Below are 6,297 nucleotides of genomic sequence, written 5' to 3' on the forward strand. Positions count from 1 at the left end.
TGCAACGTTGCTGGGTGTAACGTTCTTCTTCCTCCTCCAAGGATCAGATCAATGTGCAGCGTGATAAGTGTCCATAATGATATATTTAATAAATCAACAGAACACTGAACAAAATAACAAAAGTACAAACAAACAACCCAAAGAGTCCCGTATGGTGAAAACACTAACACAGGATACAACCACCCACAAAACACAATAGAAAACAGGCTACCTAAATATGGTTCTCAATCAGGGACGACGATTGACAGCTGCCTCTGATTGAGAACCATACCAGGCCAAACACAGAAAACCAAATCATAGAAAAACTAACATAGACAACCCACCCAACTCACGCCCTGACCATCCTAAAACAAAGACATAACAAAAGAACTAAGGTCAGAACGTGACACCGGGTTTTTCACACTGAACAGTTTCCTATGTGTATCAGGAATGGTCGACCACCCAAAGGACATATAGCCAACTTGACACAACTGTGGGAAGCATTAGAGTCAACATGAGCCAGCGTCCCTGTAGAAAGCTTTCTGGAGAGTCCAACGAATTGAGGCTGTTCTGAGTGCAAAAGAAGGGGGGGGGGGGCAATTCAATATTAGGAAGATAACCTTAATGTTTTGTACACTCACTGTATTTTGGCAGGTGTCTCAGCCTCTTGGCCTTGATTCATGCTATCAAAGCAGCAGTCAATGGAGTGAAGACAATGGAGCCACAAGAGGAAGGCCCTAAAAATGTTCAAAGACTCCAGCCACCCCAGTCATAGACTGTTCTCTCTGCTAGCGCACGGCAAGTGGTACCGGAGCACCAAGTAGAGGTCCAAGAGGCTTCTTAACAGCTTCTACCCCCAAGGCAAAAGACTCCTGAACAGCTAATCAAAGGGCTTCTCTCTGTTTATAATCTATGCATAGTCACTTTAACTCGACCTACATGTACATACTACCTCAATTACCTCTAGTAACCGGTGCCCCCGCACTTTAACTCTGTACCAGTACCCTCTGAATATAGTCTACACGTTAACTCTGTACCAGTACCCTCTGAATATAGTCTCCACGTTAACTCTGTACCAGTACCCTCTGAATATAGTCTCCACATTAACTCTGTACCAGTACCCTCTGAATATAGTCTACACGTTAACTCTGTACCAGTACCCTCTGAATATAGTATGCTGTGATGTCATGTGTTGCTGCCTTGATATATTGTTGTCTTGGGTCTCTCTTTATGTAGTGTTGTGTTGTCTCTCTTGTCGTGATGTGTGTTTTGTCCTATATTTATATGTATATATATGTATATGTATATATTATTTTATTTTTTATTTGTTGCCTTTTGGTAGGCCATCATTGTAAATCACAATTTGTTCTTAACTGACTTGCCTCGTTAAATAAAGTTTAAATACACAAAAAATCAATACAATTATTTGTTACTTTTATTTCTGTTTTCTACTTGTCTGTTTTACTTAACACTTTTTTTTCTTAACTTCTTAACACATTGTTGATTAAGGGCTTGTAAAGTAAGCATTTCACTGTAACCTGTTGTATTCGGCGCATGTGACAAATAAAATGTGATTTGATTTCTGCTGCTCACGTGCCCGACCTATCCATCAGCCCTATCCATCAGACCTATCCATCAGCCGTGGATTTAAGAGCAGGCCCTTCCATGGCTCTACTTCATTTAAAACTCCTTGGCATCCAAGAGGAGCTTGGGTAGACCCCACAGACATCTTTCCTCCTGATCATCTGTAGGCTCCCTTGCGCGTGACTCTGAAATGACTCTGAAGTGCCTCTGATGTGACTGATGTGACTCTGAAGTGACTCTGAAGTGACTCTGAAGTGACTCTGAAGTGACTCTGGTGTGACTCTGATGTGACTCTGAAGTGACTCTGATGTGACTCTGAAGTGACTCTGATGTGACTCTGGTGTGACTCTGGTGTGACTCTGATGTGACTCTGGTGTGACTCTGATGTGACTCTGATGTGACTCTGAAGTGACTCTGTGTGACTCTGAAGTGACTCTGGTGTGACTCTGATGTGACTCTGATGTGACTCTGGTGTGACTCTGAAGTGACTCTGGTGTGACTCTGATGTGACTCTGATGTGACTCTGGTGTGACTCTGAAGTGACTCTGGTGTGACTCTGGTGTGACTCTGATGTGACTCTGGTGTGACTCTGAAGTGACTCTGGTGTGACTCTGATATGACTCTGATGTGACTCTGGTGTGACTCTGAAGTGACTCTGGTGTGACTCTGATGTGACTCTGATGTGACTCTGGTGTGACTCTGATGTGACTCTGATGTGACTCTGGTGTGACTCTGAAGTGACTCTGGTGTGACTCTGATATGACTCTGATGTGACTCTGGTGTGACTCTGGTGTGACTCTGATGTGACTCTGATGTGACTCTGGTGTGACTCTGGTGTGACTCTGATGTGACTCTGGTGTGACTCTGAAGTGACTCTGGTGTGACTCTGGTGTGACTCTGATGTGACTCTGATGTGACTCTGGTGTGACTCTGAAGTGACTCTGGTGTGACTCTGATGTGACTCTGGTGTGACTCTGAAGTGACTCTGGTGTGACTCTGATGTGACTCTGATGTGACTCTGGTGTGACTCTGGTGTGACTCTGATGTGACTCTGATGCACATGGGAGATATCTTCGGTTTATCTCTATGGCATCCAGAGCTATGACCTAAATCCGAGGAGTCAAAGAAATTGGGAAGTAATCATTTAATGTGTGACTCTGTCCGTATTAATGTATCTATACACTTTCTGTCAAATAGAATATGTATAATTAAATTGAGGGTTCAAATACATTTTAATAATTAAAAGATAGGCCTATTTGGTAGCAGAATACCATTTGGGGAAATTAGACTTTCCTTGTCCATATTATTATTATTAAATAGCATACATAAAATATGTAATGAGTCTTGTTAAACAACGAGGAATTGCCGGAAATGAACATCAACATTTTCCAAATAAAACAAAAACCAAGCTGTTGGTGGTGTATTTAATAATATAGGCTATATCTCAATAACCAATAACGTTTTTCGTATAATGACATATTTTCAAATGTGAGAATGGGGATTTTGAAACCCTTGTTTTCGGGAGGTGTCCTTTACAGAAGGAATACACAGGCTATGGAAACATCACCTCTCATGCAGCAAGGTAAGGTACAAATGATTCCCAACTCAATCTCACGTCTGGATTTAGGTGTCCCCCATTTTAATGCTCAATGGTTCTTGAAATATAATAATCAAAGCAAAATAAGTGTTCAAATCAAGAAAACATGAATAATTGATGATACACATGCAGGCCAATTTAGACTGTGATCTGAAGCCATTCTTGTGATGTTGCTATTCATTGTAAATGTGTGTAGGTCTATGTAGCCACATTGTATCTATGGTCATGTGTTCTCCATTAATGTGATGTTGCTATTCATTGTAAATGTGTGTAGGTCTATGTAGCCACATTGTATCTATGGTCATGTGTTCTCCATTCATGTGATGTTGCTATTACATTTACATTTACATTTAAGTCATTTAGCAGACGCTCTTATCCAGAGCGACTTACAAATTGGTGCATTCACCTTATGACCTCCAGTGGAACAGTAGTGCATCTAAATCTTTTCAGGGGAGGGGGTGAGAGGGATTACTTTATCCTATCCTAGGTATTCCTTAAAGAGGTGGGGTTTCAGGTGTCTCCGGAAGGTGGTGATTGACTCCGCTGTCCTGGCGTCGTGAGGGAGTTTGTTCCACCATTGGGGGGCCAGAGCAGCGAACAGTTTTGACTGGGCTGAGCGGGAACTGTACTTCCTCAGTGGTAGGGAGGCGAGCAGGCCAGAGGTGGATGAACGCAGTGCCCTTGTTTGGGTGTAGGGCCTGATCAGAGCCTGGAGGTACTGAGGTGCCGTTCCCCTCACAGCTCCGTAGGCAAGCACCATGGTCTTGTAGCGGATGCGAGCTTCAACTGGAAGCCAGTGGAGGGAGCGGAGGAGCGGGGTGACGTGAGAGAACTTGGGAAGGTTGAACACCAGACGGGCTGCGGCGTTCTGGATGAGTTGTAGGGGTTTAATGGCACAGGCAGGGAGCCCAGCCAACAGCGAGTTGCAGTAATCCAGACGGGAGATGACAAGTGCCTGGATTAGGACCTGCGCCGCTTCCTGTGTGAGGCAGGGTCGTACTCTGCGGATGTTGTAGAGCATGAACCTACAGGAACGGGCCACCGCCTTGATGTTAGTTGAGAACGACAGGGTGTTGTCCAGGATCACGCCAAGGTTCTTAGCGCTCTGGGAGGAGGACACAATGGAGTTGTCAACCGTGATGGCGAGATCATGGAACGGGCAGTCCTTCCCCGGGAGGAAGAGCAGCTCCGTCTTGCCGAGGTTCAGCTTGAGGTGGTGATCCGTCATCCACACGGATATGTCTGCCAGACATGCAGAGATGCGATTCGCCACCTGGTCATCAGAAGGGGGAAAGGAGAAGATTAATTGTGTGTCGTCTGCATAGCAATGATAGGAGAGACCATGTGAGGTTATGACAGAGCCAAGTGACTTGGTGTATAGCGAGAATAGGAGAGGGCCTAGAACAGAGCCCTGGGGGACACCAGTGGTGAGAGCACGTGGTGTGGAGACGGATTCTCGCCACGCCACCTGGTAGGAGCGACCTGTCAGGTAGGACGCAATCCAAGCGTGGGCCGCGCCGGAGATGCCCAACTCGGAGAGGGTGGAGAGGAGGATCTGATGGTTCACAGTATCGAAGGCAGCCGATAGGTCTAGAAGGATGAGAGCAGAGGAGAGAGAGTTAGCTTTAGCAGTGCGGAGCGCCTCCGTGATACAGAGAAGAGCAGTCTCAGTTGAATGACTAGTCTTGAAACCTGACTGATTTGGATCAAGAAGGTCATTCTGAGAGAGATAGCGGGAGAGCTGGCCAAGGACGGCACGTTCAAGAGTTTTGGAGAGAAAAGAAAGAAGGGATACTGGTCTGTAGTTGTTGACATCGGAGGGATCGAGTGTAGGTTTTTTCAGAAGGGGTGCAACTCTCGCTCTCTTGAAGACGGAAGGGACGTAGCCAGCGGTCAGGGATGAGTTGATGAGCGAGGTGAGGTAAGGGAGGAGGTCTCCGGAAATGGTCTGGAGAAGAGAGGAGGGGATAGGGTCAAGCGGGCAGGTTGTAGGGCGGCCGGCCGTCACAAGACGCGAGATTTCATCTGGAGAGAGAGGGGAGAAAGAGGTCAGAGCACAGGGTAGGGCAGTGTGAGCAGAACCAGCGGTGTCGTTTGACTTAGCAAACGAGGATCGGATGTCGTCGACCTTCTTTTCAAAATGGTTGACGAAGTCATCTGCAGAGAGGGAGGAGGGGGAGGGGGAGGAGGATTCAGGAGGGAGGAGAAGGTTGCAAAGAGCTTCCTAGGGTTAGAGGCAGATGCTTGGAATTTAGAGTGGTAGAAAGTGGCTTTAGCAGCAGAGAGAGAAGAGGAAAATGTAGAGAGGAGGGAGTGAAAGGATGTCAGGTCCGCAGGGAGGCGAGTTTTCCTCCATTTCCGCTCGGCTGCCCGGAGCCCTGTTCTGTGAGCTCGCAATGAGTCGTCGAGCCACGGAGCGGGAGGGGAGGACCGAGCCGGCCTGGAGGATAGGGGACATAGAGAGTCAAAGGATGCAGAAAGGGAGGAGAGGAGGGTTGAGGAGGCAGAATCAGGAGATAGGTTGGAGAAGGTTTGAGCAGAGGGAAGAGATGATAGGATGGAAGAGGAGAGAGTAGCGGGGGAGAGAGAGCGAAGGTTGGGACGGCGCGATACCATCCGAGTAGGGGCAGTGTGGGAAGTGTTGGATGAGAGCGAGAGGGAAAAGGATACAAGGTAGTGGTCGGAGACTTGGAGGGGAGTTGCAACGAGGTTAGTGGAAGAACAGCATCTAGTAAAGATGAGGTCGAGCGTATTTCCTGCCTTGTGAGTAGGGGGAAGGTGAGAGGGTGAGGTCAAAAGAGGAGAGGAGTGGAAAGAAGGAGGCAGAGAGGAATGAGTCAAAGGTAGGCGTGGGGAGGTTAAAGTCGCCCAGAACTGTGAGAGGTGAGCCGTCCTCAGGAAAGGAGCTTATCAAGGCATCAAGCTCATTGATGAACTCTCCGAGGGAACCTGGAGGGCGATAAATGATAAGGATGTTAAGCTTGAAAGGGCTGGTAACTGTGACAGCATGGAATTCAAAGGAGGCGATAGACAGATGGGTAAGGGGAGAAAGAGAGAATGACCACTTGGGAGAGATGAGGATCCCGGTGCCACCACCCCGCTGACCAGAAGCTCTCGGGGTGTGCGAGAACACGTGG

This window comes from Oncorhynchus nerka, linkage group LG6 (genome assembly GCF_034236695.1).
Source record: "Oncorhynchus nerka isolate Pitt River linkage group LG6, Oner_Uvic_2.0, whole genome shotgun sequence".
Lineage (NCBI taxonomy): Eukaryota > Metazoa > Chordata > Actinopteri > Salmoniformes > Salmonidae > Oncorhynchus > Oncorhynchus nerka.